Source organism: Schistocerca gregaria, chromosome 1, assembly GCF_023897955.1.
Source record: "Schistocerca gregaria isolate iqSchGreg1 chromosome 1, iqSchGreg1.2, whole genome shotgun sequence".
NCBI classification, from domain to species: domain Eukaryota; kingdom Metazoa; phylum Arthropoda; class Insecta; order Orthoptera; family Acrididae; genus Schistocerca; species Schistocerca gregaria.
This window is the reverse complement of record NC_064920.1, coordinates 592,274,240-592,289,411: the sequence shown is the minus strand read 5'-3', so window position 1 is coordinate 592,289,411 and position 15,172 is coordinate 592,274,240. Positions and strand designations below refer to the sequence as shown.

At 42.0% G+C, this 15,172-nt stretch overlaps 1 protein-coding gene across 38 annotated transcripts in view; it reads left to right on the top strand.

The window, feature by feature from the left end:
* The window catches only part of LOC126357786 (RNA binding protein fox-1 homolog 2-like), a 399,772-nt gene that overhangs the window by 371,578 nt on the left and 13,022 nt on the right, over positions 1-15,172 (top strand). The window lies entirely within an intron of this gene.

Below are 15,172 nucleotides of genomic sequence, written 5' to 3'. Positions count from 1 at the left end.
TTTTAAAACAGTCTTAAAGAGGAAAAGGTACTTAAATTTTATGGATTTTAATTTGGATCTTCGCCTGTTTTGATTAACTGTTGTTTGTGATGCACATAAATGATCTCCAACTTGGGGTTTTAGAAGATACAAATGTTATTCTTTTTGCTGCTAATAATACTATAAGAACAGAATCAATGCCAGTTGCTTTACCAAAACAGCAACTAACATAACTTGAAAACATCAGCATATGGTTCAAAGGAAATGGGTTCCCATTGCAATTTGACAAGACTAAGTAAATACAGTTCAGTGCTCCTCGTATAACTTCACAAGCTACAAAAATACGTTTTTGAAACAGTTGATACAGGAAGCAGAGGCTACCGGTAGATGACAGCTTTAGTAGATGTTTTGAATAATAAATAAACTAGTTTTTCTACCTATTTACACTCAGTAATATTATGGAATCACTTTTTAGGGAAATTCAAAGACATATAGATGCAGTAATTTTAAGAATACAGAAACATACGGAAATAATTGTACCCGAGAACAATTCAAAAACATCCTACAACAAACTCGTCGACTTTGCAGTGTGTGAAGGAAAATCCTAAAGTTTTAATTATTGCTGGGAGAAAATTAGTCAATTAATTTCTGTTGGCTTCATGTACATATGTTCCCAGTTGTCGTGTACATTGAAATAATAGTGCCATTACTGGACCGAAGACAAAACTACACAGCCCATTGATACAGTGGATTTGCACTGTACCATCATATTTAGGATTCTGTAGCAGTGTGCTTATGACAGTATGGAGCAAGGTTGTACCAGAACTGCATACTTGTACATATGAATAAACAAAGAACTAATTACGCAACTTTATTTTTTTTTGGTGTAATAATTGAAGAATTATTTAATGTTCTTTGTTATTATTATGAATTTAATTCTACAGTCAGAGACGAAAAGCAGTTAACATTAGTACATGAAGTAGTCAGATTCAGATACATGGGTCAATAAACACACACATTATTGAATAGATTACATTTTAATAACTGTTGTCAGTTTACAGCATCCCAACATGAATCAAAACTTAGAGAATGACTTCTTAAAAGAAATGTTCATTTGTTTCTGTATATCACATAAAAAGCAATGTCAAAATTGTGTGTTCCCCCCCCCCCCCCCCCCACCTCCCCTCCACCGCGTACAAGCTCTTGGGATTGAACAATCAGAGACTCATACTTTGTTACAGACACTGTGGTCTAATGCACACTGTACCATGCAACCACAGTTATACACTTGCAATATTCATGGTTTCCTGCTAGATGGTGGTACAATTCCTCATTCATCAGGCCCTAGCACCCTGTCCTGCCACAGTAATTGTGTCCGATTCGCTCTTGTTGCTGACTTGTCTTGTAGCAGATGTGATGCAGCAGTGTATACAATGGTACGCTTTTCAAATTGAGAGCTTGCTGACATGATGTGTACTTGTGGAATGGCAAATGGCAATGGGCAACAGGTGGCAAGATTGTATCCGGAGATCTATCCCTGCCAGCAACCACAGCATTCAATGTTTGCAACTGTGTTTCACCATCTGTCTGAGACAGGGTTGTTTCTTGAAGGACGTACTCAAAATGTCTGGACAGCAGACTTGGTGGTAATTGTAATTAACACTGTGAAAGGCAACTGCCATATCAGTACCAGGCAGTTGGCCTCTCAGTACAGTGTAAGCCAAACGACCGTGTGGAGCATTGTCTGTGACGATTTTTACTACCCTTATCACTTACAGCATGTGCAGGACTTGTTAGCAACACATTTTCCTCATCAGGAGCAGTTTTGTCACTAGTTTCTTCGCCAGGCAACTGTGATTCCAAGATTCGTGTCATCCATCCTATTCACAGATGAAGCCAACTTTATGCAGAATTGTATCTCCATCTTTGATAACAGTCATCTGTGGAATATGATACAGAACCCCCATGGTATGGCAACAGCAAATTACTGGGTTGGTGCAGCCAGAATGTGTGGTTCGGGATAATTGGTGACCATATTTTAAGTCCATTCTTCCTTCCAAGCCACCCAAGAAGGTGAAACTATCAGCATTTCTTGTCTCCCCTGCTGAAAGAAGTGCCTCTGATTCAAAGTGTTACGTGGCTGCTACATGATGGTGCTTCAGCCCACTTAGCCATTACTGTCCGGATACATCTCAGTTGTCTCTTCCCTGGTTGATGGATCAGATAAGGGCGTCGAGTTGCATGGCCTGCTCATTCATTGGCTTTCAACCCTTGCAATTTCTGGTTATGGGGCCATCTTAAAAGTAGCGTGTGTGCAGAGCTCATTCCAGATGTGGAGATGCTGGAGCAGCATAGTCAAGCTGCCTTTGACACTGTTCAGATGCAACCTAGTCGATGTGAATGTCTGAGACAGAACATGCTATGATGTATATGTGCATGCATTGAGGCATACAGAAACAGTTTTCAATGCATACTGTGACTGTGGCTGTGTGGTACAGTGTGTGTTAGACTGAAATCTCTGGAACAATGTATGACTGAATAAATGGTCTCTGGTGTGGAAACCATGCATTGCCAGACGCAAGTTCATTAGATATTTTTTGTTCCATATACTCTCATTGAAAAATACCTAGAGTTTGTACGCAGTTGAAAAAAATCGCCCTGTATATCATCCAAGCAGGTGTTTCCTGTTGCGAAGTTGCTGCAGTTGCTGTCCCATTTTGAAGATGGACATCATCCCTCAGCATGTCTCATCATATAGAAGCAAAATAATAGTCCAAAACAATATCTGTGATCTTACCTATGATACGCTGCTTTGTACTTCTTACATGTGTCATTCATCATAAGAAGACTCCTTTGGAGTGATATATTTCACCAGTCAACACCGACACTGTACTATTGATGAGTGGAAAAATGTTACCTAGTTGGACGAGTCTCGTTACAAATTGTAGCTAGTGGATGGACGTGTAGGGGTATGGAGACTACCTCATGAATCCATGGATTCACAAGTGTACCCTGAACATCTGGAATCCAGTAAAAGTCAAATCTTTGACATCACTGTGGCCAGAAAAAGATATTGCAAGAATGGGACCAACAACGACTGAAGAGAATCGTTCAGTGTGACAGAAGTGCAACCCTTCGGCAGATTTCAATGCTGGGCCATCAACAAGTGTCGGCGTGTGAATCATTCAGTGAACTATCATCGATATGGGCTTTTGGATCCTTGATGACTGCACGACACACAGCTTTATGCCGCGCCTGGCCTTGTCAACACAGACATTGTACTGTTGATGACCAGAAACATGTTGCCTGGTCAGACGACTATCATTTGAAATTTTATGGAGCAGATAGATGTGTACAGGTATGGAGACAACCACATGAATCCAAGGACCCTGCATGTCAGCAGGGGACTGTTCAAGCTGGTGGAGGCTGTGTAATGGTGTGAAGCATGTGCAGTTGGAGTGATATGAGATCCCTGATACATCTAGATATGATTCTGATAGGTGACATGTACGTAAGCATCCTGTCTGATCATCTGCATCCATTCATGTCCATTGTGAATTCCGATGGTCTTGCACAATTCCAGCAGGACAACGCAACACCCCAGATGTCCAGAATTGCTACAGAGTGGCTCCAGGAACACTCTTCTGAGTTTAAACACTTCTGTTGGCCTTCAAACTCCCCAGACATGAACATTATTGAGCATATCTCGGGTGCCTTGCAATGTGCTGTTGAGAAGAGAGAGTTAAATTTAAACTGTAAGTCAGCGGGCTCCCATGGTCATTGCCACTGAAGGTAAAATCTTCTAGAATGTCGGGTAATATCATTTTCAGTTTCAGTTTCTTCTACTTGTCTGACATTTCGACCCCTCTGCCCAGATCCTTTTCAGGATGTTGTTTTTGTTTGTGATTAGCTGAATAGTGTTGAAGACCAATGTTGGGTTCACTTAGAAACAGTAGCTGTCCTGTGCTTGTGCTGAATAACTGGGATTATTGTCTAAAATTCCTCTGACTACCATTGGTGGGCCATCATTATTTGATGAAAGCAAAACAGGCTATGCAAGAGAGCAGAATGTTCATCAAAATAATATTAATGTGCTGCAGAGATGACTTTCTGGATGATGATTATATTCCCTCATGTTCTGTGGGTATGTATTATCTTCCTTCATGGTCAGAAGTCACAAAGCTGGGAGCCTACGCTGCCTTCTCTGTTAAAGTTACACTCAATCACTTTTTGTGCTTCTATTCTATAAATGTTCATTTCCTTGGCCTGTACATGTATGTTGTTGAAATCAATGTCTTGGGCTCAGTTCTCCCACTGACCACTACTACAGATGCCACACTTCATTTCAACCATGTGTGGTGTTTGTATTCCTAAATAAGTTGCTCTACACTCCTTCCCGTTCCACCTGTGTACATTGTGCCACAGCTACACACAATTTCATAGACTCCCGCAACTTGGATGTAACCATAAGCGTCCATTTTGCATTGGAAAAAGTACAATATTTAGGTCTGATTGAAAAATCTGTTCTTTATATTGTTTCCCCATTGAATTCTGCAGATAAGGTTGATAACTCAGCAAGTGAATGAAAAAATAAGAGTGTGAAAAGGTGGATGCTCATCTTTTGTATTAGCATAATTAAAATTTTGATCAATAGGCTGGTCCACAGTCAAATCATTATAGATGTTCTGTCTTTGTTTTCTTTAATAAAGTAAAATCCAACTCCAGCTGATACAGCAACTGATACAAAGGCACAGGAAGACATTTTGTTGAGAACTGCTTTCTTCTGGGCTGGATGGCGGTGTGAAGTGGTATCTGAACATGTGTTTGTGTCAGTAGGCTTTCTATGCACTCTGTGTCCTAGAATGTTGTCAGATTTTCTAAATAACAACACATCTAGAAATGGGAGAGCAATGTTACCCTCTACCTCCAAGGTGAAGTAGATTTTGGGGTGAATCTTGTTTAACAAATTGTGGAATTTTGAAGCTCTTCATTGCTGTGTGGCCAAATAACAAATGCGTCTCCCACATAGTGGAGCCAACAAGAAGGCTCTAGAGGCACTATATTAAATATCTGTTGCTTGAAATGTTCCGTGAGAATATCTGCTTCTAATGATGACAAACGTGAATCCATAGCAGCACCATCAGACTGTTCATAAAATCTTTATATTTAAAACAGCTTAATTGTAGACATAACTTGATGATCAGATTGCACACATCTGGAGCAACTTTCTCAGCTGTAAAACTTTCTCGGCAAGATAGCTGTAAGGGTGTTAGATTCTTGGTAATATACCTGTTTGTTCTGGAGTCTAAAAAGTTTCTTTCACTTTGCGAACAATTCTGTTCCTCTGGTCATTTTTCAACTTGCATTACAAAGGATCAGCCAATAGTTCTTCCCACTTCTTGCAGTATTCCACGGCATCCACAACTACTGTAGCAGTTCCCGTATCCACTTTGGTTACCAGGATGCTTTTGTTTCTCTTGAGGTCTACAAGAGCCTTCCTTTCCTGCACTGTGGTGTTGCTTCTGGGCAGTTTCATTTCTGTCAAAAAATTGATTGATAAGAAGAAATCCAGGAGGAAAATGTTGTGGCCTAAAAGTAGGAACTGTTTAAAAAATTATTATTATAGTTTTGTACCAAATTTGAATGATCTTTTGCATGCAGATTTTTCACGTACAGAATAATTAAACTTACTTTCAGTTCTTCAGTTTTCTCATTGTTACCTCAAATTTTGCAAAAGTACAATCTGAAAGATTGTCTTGTGAATCTGAACATTGTTCTAAAACCTTCAAATGTCACTAACATTTGTAATTTGTTGTTGGTCCACATCCTGTTAGCAGACTGTTAATTTACCACCTCTGTAATTAACTAGCTGAGTAACCAGAGTTGCCCGAGTGTTAGTCCACCTCCTCCTTTCCCCTCTGTCCTTATGATCCTCCTCCTCCTCCTCCTCCTCCTCACTGAGTCCATCACCTTCTTCCCCCCTGTGAGTCCAGCTCCTCTTTCCCCCTCTGCTAGAGCATAAAAAAATGACGACTTGACTCCATTCAGCATTACCCGCTGAAGTGTCATAACATCAGTGCTGTCTATGACCTCCTGAACGGCTGTTTCCAGGTAGCAGTTGTTTTTGGGTTATTGCTGTACACTTTGTCTTTAATGTAGCCCCACAAAAAGCAGCTGCATGTGTTCAGATCTGGAGAATATGGTGGCCAATTGAGGCCCATGCCAGAGGCCTTCCGGTTCTCTTCAGACAGAGCGTAGTCTGCAAAGTACTCCTCCAAGACATCACTGTCCTGCTTCAATGACTTCGAACTCTGTCTTGCATGAACCCCATCATATCGACATCTGGGTCACTTTGGATAATGGAAATGAAATCATCTTCCAAAACCTTCAAGTAAGATCCCGTAGTCACCGTGCCATCAAGGAATATTTTACTGATTATTCCATGCCTGTACATTGCACACCTCACAGTCACTCGTTGTGGGTAAAGAGACTTATCGATCGTGAAATGCAGATTCTCAGTCCAGATTCTCACTCCCCCAAATGCGCCAGTTTTGCTTATTGATGAACCCATGCAAATGAAAGTGGGCTTTTTACATCTACATCCATACTCAGCAAGCCACGGTGTGCGGCGGAGGGTACCTTGAGTACCTCTATCGGTTCTCCCTTCTATTCCCGTCTCGTATTGTTCTTGGAAAGAAAGATTGTTGGTATGCCTCTGTGTGGGCTCTAATATCTCTGATTTTATCATCATTGTCCTTTTGCGAGATATACGCAGGAGGGAGCAGTATACTGCTTGACTTCTCGGTGAAAGTATGTTCTCGAAACTTCAACGAAAGCCCGTACTGAGCTGCTGAGTGTGTCTCCTGCAGAGTCTACCACTGGAGTTTGTCTATCATCTCCGTAGTGCTTTCGCGATTACTAAAAGATCCTGTAACGAAGCGCGCTGCTCTCCGTTGGATCCTCTCTATCCCTTCTATCAACCCTATCTGGTACGGATCCCACACTGGCGAGCAGTATTCAAGCAGTGGGCAAACAAGTGTACTGTAGCCTACTTCCTTTGTTTTCGGATTGCATTTCCTTAGGATTCTTCCAGTGAATCTTAGTCTGGCATCTGCTTTACTGACGACCAACTTTATATGATCATTCCATTTTAAATCACTTCTAATGCGTACCCCCAGATAATTTATGGAATTAACTGCTTCCATTTGCTGACTTGCTATATTGTAGCTAAATAATAAGAGATCTTTCTTTCCATGTATTCGCAGCACGTAACACTTGTCTACATTGAGATTCAATTGCCATTCCCTGCACCATGCGTCAATTCACTGCAGATCCTCTTGCATTTCAGTACACTTTTCCATTGTTACAACCTCTCGATATACCACAGCATCATCTGCAAAAAGCCTCAGTGAATTTCCAATATTATCCACAAGGTCATTTATGTATATTGTGAATAGCAACGGGCCTATGGCACTCCCCTGTGGCACTCCTGAAATCACTCTTACTTCGGAAGACTTCTCTCCATTGAGAATGACATGCTGCGTTCTGTTATGTATGAACTCTTCAATCCAATCACACAATTGGTCTGAAAGTTCATATGCTCTCACTTTGGTCATTAAACGACTGTGGGGAACTGTATCGAACGCCTTGCGGAAGTTGAGAAACACAGCATCTACCATCTATGGCCCTCTGAGTCTCGTGGACGAATTCCTACAGAGTGGATTTCTAGTCTCCAGAAAAGTCATTATACTCAAACATAATACGTGTTCCAAAACTCTACAACTGATCGACGTTAGAGACATAGGTCTATAGTTCTGCACATCTGTTCGCCGTCCCTTCTTGAAAACAGGGATGACCTGTGCCCTTTTCCAATCCTTTGAAACGCTACGCTCTTCTAGAGACCTACGGTACGCCGCTGCATGAAGGGGGGGCAAGTTCCTTCGCGTACTCTGTGTCACTAAACCGTACGTGAATGTGTGTGATAATTCCCATCATGCCCCATGGCAAACTGTGCAGTTCAAACATGGTAATGCAAACAGTTCAGAAGTTAAGACTATTTTATTTCATTAGTTCAGTAACCTGTGTAACCCACTCTAAGTCAATCTTTTCCTCCATCCTCCTCTCTGTCCATCCCCTCTGTCCCACCACCTCTCTTAAAGTTATCAACTCTACTCCAGTATTAGGCTGGTGGTTTTTACTACACAATATTTCTATCCAGATAGTTAGTAAAATGTGTACCAGTTTGATTGAAATCAATCAACAGATTTAGGAACAGCTTTTTGCCAATGTGTTTGCCAGCGTACACGTCACATATATTTCTCTCTCCCCCCCTCCCCCCCCCCCCCCCCCCTCTCTCTCTCTCTCTCTCTCTCTCTCTCTCTCTCTCTCTCTCTCTCTCTCTCTCTCTCTCTCTCTCTCTCTCGCGCTCACAAACACACACACCTGTATCTGTAGCGAATTTTGCACTGCTATTTCATTTTCACACAGCACAATTTTTGTGATGATCTACCTTGTGAACAATGTGTCGTACAATGATACAGATTTGCTACTTCATTCAGTGGTTTGTTTGGATACTGTCTCTGAAATGTGTTGTGACTAGAATCAGTAGTAAAAAAAGTAATAAATTAAAATATCATGCATGATGTGATAGTCTTCCTGGTCATTGTTCTTGGATTGTGTCTACAAGACATCTCAGTTGTTGACAATAAATGTCAGCAGTGATGCTTCACTGTCACTGTTCCACCAAATGCATAACATTATCTTTTGTGGTTGTGTGCAGATCTTTGTACAGGGAGTTGCTGCTTTGTTTGGGCTCAGACAATTCCTTTCCTTACATCACCACAAAGACACCATTTCTGATTGCCAATAAAGATGTGGGATAGGAATGATTTGTGTTGTTCATGAGCCAGTCGGCGATGAGCAAGCAGAAATTAACTTATGGCTACCCACTGATTGTTTTGATTTTGACTTAGTGTGTGCAGTACCCATGTCCCCGATTTTTGAACTTTCCCCACTGCAAAAAAAAAAAAAGTTGCTCGATGGTGGTATGCTCACCGTTCATCACATTTGCCAGTTCTCGAGTACAATGACGTGGATGATTGTGGACCTTGCTCATCACATCTTCAGTGTACAAGGCTTGTTCCAAAAGTGTTGGATATCCTTCTTTCCCACATAAATCATTGAAGGGCAGGAGACATTCGCAGGCAGAGATGTGATGGAGGACACCCAAGTGCACTTGCAAATTTTTTTCTCCCCGTACAGAAGAACCAGTCATTGGCAGTCAGCTTAGTAGAGGACATGTTGTGAGCACTCATCACATTCCAGTAAGTTGTAAAATGGGGGAAAAAACTGAGCAATTATTTGCATCAATTTTTTCTAAGAGCTTGGGTGTGATAAACAAGTGCAAACAATTTGTAAGGTTCAACAGGCTGTAGAGAATAATGTCACGAGCAACTTAGAGAAGAGGGAATGGTACAACCATTTCAGAGATTGCCGCTCTTCTGGAGACAGTGAACCTTGTTCAGAAAAGTCTTCAACGAGCCAGCATGACAGAGTTGAGCAAGTTTGGACTTCATCCTGAAAGACTTTTGTATCCCAGTAAGAGAACTTGGAAACGAGATAGCAGGAAGCACCAGATTGGTACGTTCAATTTTGATTGCCAGTTTGTGAATGAGAATTGTGTCTGTGAAATTCATACTGAAATTACTCATAATGGAGCAGAAGCAATGCCACCTGGAAATACACACTGGGCAGTGTAAGTAATAGTACCAACTGTCTGAGCACTGCAGAGATACATTCCATGTAACAACTGTACATCGTATTTCCACCTGCCGACAAAATGTTTTAGGTATTAGTACACTGGTCATATGTCATCCTGCTGCATGCAGACCCAGAATGTGGAAACTGCAGACAATCACTCTATGGAGGACGTCTTTTGTCAATTGTGCTGAACACTATCTTCTGCATTCTTCGGTTTGTCCAGTATTTAAAAAAAGGAAGATAATACAAGAATGTTAATCTCTTGACTGCCTGTCATATACTGAGGCAGGAAAAAAAAATGAACATCTAAGTCATGTCTATGACCAGTAATGTAGAAGTCATTGTTGTCAACCTCTTCCCCTCAAAGCTTCAATTTTACCAACCTAGATCTATCACTGTTTTCCTCCCTTGTGGTTCGTTTGACATCATCTTTGGGAACCGCTTCCCAGACCCGATTGGAGAATCGGCTTCCTCCTCTGGTGTCAGGGCTCCTTCTTGGAACCCCTCTCCTGGGGAAACTCATGAATCGGGGGCCGACTCCCAGCCAGTGGCTGAATGAGATTTGAGCTATGGGTTCCAGTGCTTCCCATTCTTCATCCCTCATAAGAATCTTGACCACCAAATGTTGTGAAACAGGAGAAGGGGAAGGAGGAGGATGCACCAAATCTCCCCATGCCATTAGATCCTGACCCTGTGTTCATTGAAAGCCTAACCAGGACACCATCAGCTTCTGATCCAGTAGAACTATAATGGATACTACTGGAATTGCAGCAGCTAATGCCCTCAAGAAACTCCCTTCACTGATGACATTCCCCAATGTTCTGTAGCCAAAATCTAATTGGCCCGGGGAAGACATCTGGAGAGGTCTGTATAGTGCTTTGCACACATGTCATTGACAGCTGGAGAGGTTTGTATATTGGTTTGCATGGATGTCATCAGTAAGTGAATTCCCCTTCCTACCATGTTAGGAAGCAATAACAGTGTGAGTGCAAACTACTCCAGTGATAACCATTTGTAACATCTGTTTACTTCTAGGCAGAGTACTTAGTTCTCTTGAGATGACCAACTTAATCCAGTCGTTCCCCTTTTCTGCTACTGGTTCATTTCAATGTGCACCTTTCCCTGTGGGGAAGTAACACTTCCTGGTTGAGGCATTCTGATTGACAAGCTTCTTTCTGATCTTCATCTGCACCTCCTCATCGACAATATTCCGACCCATCTCAGTGCTCCTCATGGTACATTTTAGGCTGTTAACCTTAATACCTTTTCCCACAGTCTTGTGGTTACACTAGATTGCTTGGTCCACAGTGAGCTTTGCAACAATGACAACTTCCCAGTGATCTGTCACTTCCTTCACCCCTCCCAATGGATCAATTATCATGATGGAATATTCAAAGAGCCAACTGGCAGTTTGGTACATCTGCTCTCATGTACAACACCCCCAAGAGCTCCATTAGATTGTATTGATGAGGTGCTGGAAGCGGTCTCTGATGCAGTCACCTGTACCACTGGAACTACTATTCCATTTTCTACAGGCACACTACACTGCTGGCCAGTCCTATGATGGACCAAAGACATGGCAACATATACTCAGGCCCTACAGTGTGTCAAATGGTCTCCTCCACAGACCGCTCTCTGCACTTTTAAGTGACTCTACGCTAAGGCTCACTATCTAGTGAAGCACAGTGAAAAGGAATTCTGGGGGTGATATGTCTCTTTCTTGGAAACATATACCTCTTCCTCCCTGGTGTAGCCCAAGCTCCACAGGCTTCAGAGCCTCCAAAGATCAACAGCTATCCCAGATCTTGTCCTTTAGGTTTGTCTTTGTGCCAATGTGTCAATTTTTGCTGAACACCCAAACAATCATCTTAGTGACAGTGTCAACACTCTTCTTACCCAACTATCATTTGAACATGGAAAAGACAAGTTGAAGGTATCCTCGTATGTTTCACCCCATTGTGTAATGAACCCTTCACTTACTTGGAACTGCTTCAGTCTCTCACTTCATCTCAAGCTAAGGTCCATTATCAGATGATTCATCATTTGAAAGTTAATCAAAGGGTGAATTTTTTCAGGATCTTCAGTCGTATTTGGCTTTAAGTTATCTTCCCTGTCCAGTGACAAATAGTACCATAATCCCAATCCTTAAGCTAGACAAAAACACAATGTCTATCAACAGATACATATCAGTTAGCTTCATCAATGTACTTTCCAAACAAGAAGTTGCTGGTTGCCCACAGATTATGCCAGGTTCTTGAATCTTAGGGCCTTTTGTCCCCCTATCTATGTCGTTTCTTGGAAGGGTGCTCCACAACCAGCCATTTGTTTAGATTGTAAACAGCAGTCTGAAAGACTTCTTCAAAATGTCAACTCCTTATCAGTTTGTTTTACCTACATAAGGGATACAACACTGCTTGGTCTGCTTGGCACTGAAAATTGCAATATGCTTGGGGAGTGGAAGGGCTAGGCCATGCAATAAGCATCATTTGCACAATAATGATTTTGTTGAAATAATCCAGCACTGCAGTCATTAAGCAGCATTATGCAAATGGTTGCCCAAAAGTTTACAAAAGTTCACAGTGCAATTACAAATGACAGCAGGTGTCAAGTCAGTCTCCTATTGCAAACCTTGTAGCAGTTCACAGTACCGGACATATCATCCTACAGGACACTGGCCAAATGAACAGTAACTAATACTTCTAAAACATTAGAATACATTTAATGAACAGTTCATAAAATTGAGCAGCTCTTCAAAATTCCACAATGTTACACATTCTGTTGTCCATGCCCATAAATATTTTTAAAATAACCTTTAACAACAACAATAATAATAATAAATAATTTAAATCTCAGAACTAAAAATACGTTAAAGCAACAGTGGTTGTGTCTAATACTAATAGCTGTTAACTCATGAATAAAGAACCAACAAGACGCTCTAGAAAACACCGTACAAGTGTAACACAGCACGGTTGCAAAAAAGGGGCTGATGTTGGAAGCCTAGTTGAATGGAATCGAGCAAAAGGTACAGCACTGATTAGGGCAAGTACAATACTCACACAATAAGAAATCTTAAAAGCAGATGCTCTCCCTGACCATAGTCTTACTGTGTGCTCAGTTTCCTTTCTGCGGGTCCCAGGTTCATATGTATACCCCAGGATATGAACTGACATATCGTTTGGCTACAGGAGTGATTATTTTCTGCACATTTGCTTGGATGATCCCAGATGCGGATTTGTGGGTGCAAATAATATCTCTGCTCACTTGGTAATAGGACATCTGAATAGTGGACTACTAGCTCCCCTTATAAACTCCACACTATCAAGGCGACAACTGCTGCATGGCACTCATCCTTCCGTTCCTCCTCCACATGGCGCTGCTCCTTCCATTCCTCCCAGAAGGAATCCATTACCATATGTTGCTGCCACATTAGTTTTATGTAATGAGCCACGGCCAAACTGTGGATGCGAAGCCTTAAGGACACTAATTCATATCCTGGCATAATATCCCCCATGTCCTGTCCCTCCAACTTAAGGATGGTCTTCCAGATTCTTTGGCTCTGACATTGGTAGACTATTCACTGACAATTGAATGGGTTCTTCATTTTCTCCATAGATGTATTCATTGTTCTCAGACTTAAGGTTTTAAAGTACTTTTGGGATCCCTCATTCATCTGTTTACTCCATTTTAATTGCTTTTAGATGCAGTGTGCCCTTTTTCTGCCACACCATATTTTCCATTTTAGGGGTTGCACCATAATTGTCTTCACTCTTAATCAGTTGGCAACATGGCTAGCTGCTCCAGACAAAATGTGTGTGTTGTTCGTGCTGCATATTTTTGCAATTTTTCACTGAGGTAAACTGATGTTGCAGTGTTCACCTTCGGTGCACCAATGTACAAGTTGTCACAAAATCAGCTAAGTAAAAAACCCTTGCAATTCACATATTTATTTATATGTAAAAACAGACTGTGGAATTTTCTGTTGTGTGGGATCATATGTGGCATATTAGTGTGCCGAACTTGAAGTTCCAGATTCACATATTTTAATGTTCATGTTGCTTCCGCATAATCTTTCATTGATTGTATCAGTAGTCATTTACATTTTTAAATATTGTGAAATTTTGGACATTTGCAAGTGCCATGATAAACTCGTACTGTTATCACCAACTTACTTCTGCTCTTTTAAAAAAATCTGAGAACAGGTATTCTCTAATTTCATTGTATGATTATGTGTGAAATCCAATATTTTTGAAATTTTTTTAGACATCTGATGAAAATCTCAAGAGTGTAAGAGATCGATTCATATGGAGCCCCCTGAAGAGTACCCGAGATGTGGGGACCCCGAACTACTTCAGACAATGACAGATTATTCTGAAACAATGCATGCATATGAAGCCTTAAAAGTTGCAGTTACTGCAGCAATTGTATCCCAGCAACTATAATAGAAGCTACACAATTTGGATTTCAGTTCTCCGGGATATGGCAGAGGGCACTTTTTCCTAACAACTCAACTAGCAGATACAGTGAATGGCCGTAATGTGAGAATTTGGTGGTCACAAACTCCTATCGACATTGTTGAACATGAAAGAGACTCAATGAAATTGAAAGTGTTTTGTGCCATATCTGTTCACAAAGTGTATGAACCTTTCGTTTATGTGGAGGAAACAGGACAGGAATGTCACACCTGGACATGTTGCAGAACTGGTTGCGCCCTCAATTTCACAAGGATTCCAATGATTTCATTTTAATACATGATGGTACCCTGCCTCATTTTCACCTTGAGGTACAGTGTTGCCTAACAGCACTAAACCGATTGGGGTGGTGCAGTGGTTAGCACACTGGACTTGCATTTGGGAGGACGCAGGTTCAAACCCGCAACCGGCCACCCTGGTACAGGTTTTCCATGATATCCCTAAATTGCTTAGGCAAATGCTGGGATGGTCCTTTAAAAGGACATGGCCGACCTCCACTGCTTTTGGCCTCCCCGGTCACAAGATCTCGCACATTGTGATTTTATTTTGCGGGTGTACATAAGTCAGAGTATTTGTCACACCTATTGCAGCTAGTCTTCCCCCCTCTCTTCCCCCTCTCTTCCCTTCCCCCCTCTCTTCCCTTCCCCCCTCTCTTCCCTTCCCCCCTCTCTTCCCTTCCCCCCTCTCTTCCCTTCCCCCCTCTCTTCCCTTCCCCCCTCTCTTCCCTTCCCCCCTCTCTTCCCTTCCCCCCTCTCTTCCCTTCCCCCCTCTCTTCCCTTCCCCCCTCTCTTCCCTTCCCCCCTCTCTTCCCTTCCCCCCTCTCTTCCCTTCCCCTGCCCCTCTCTTCCCTTCCCCTGCCCCTCTCTTCCCTTCCCCTGCCCCTCTCTTCCCTTCCCCTGCCCCTCTCTTCCCTTCCCCTGCCCCTCTCTTCCCTTCCCCTGCCCCTCTCTTCCCTTCCCCTGCCC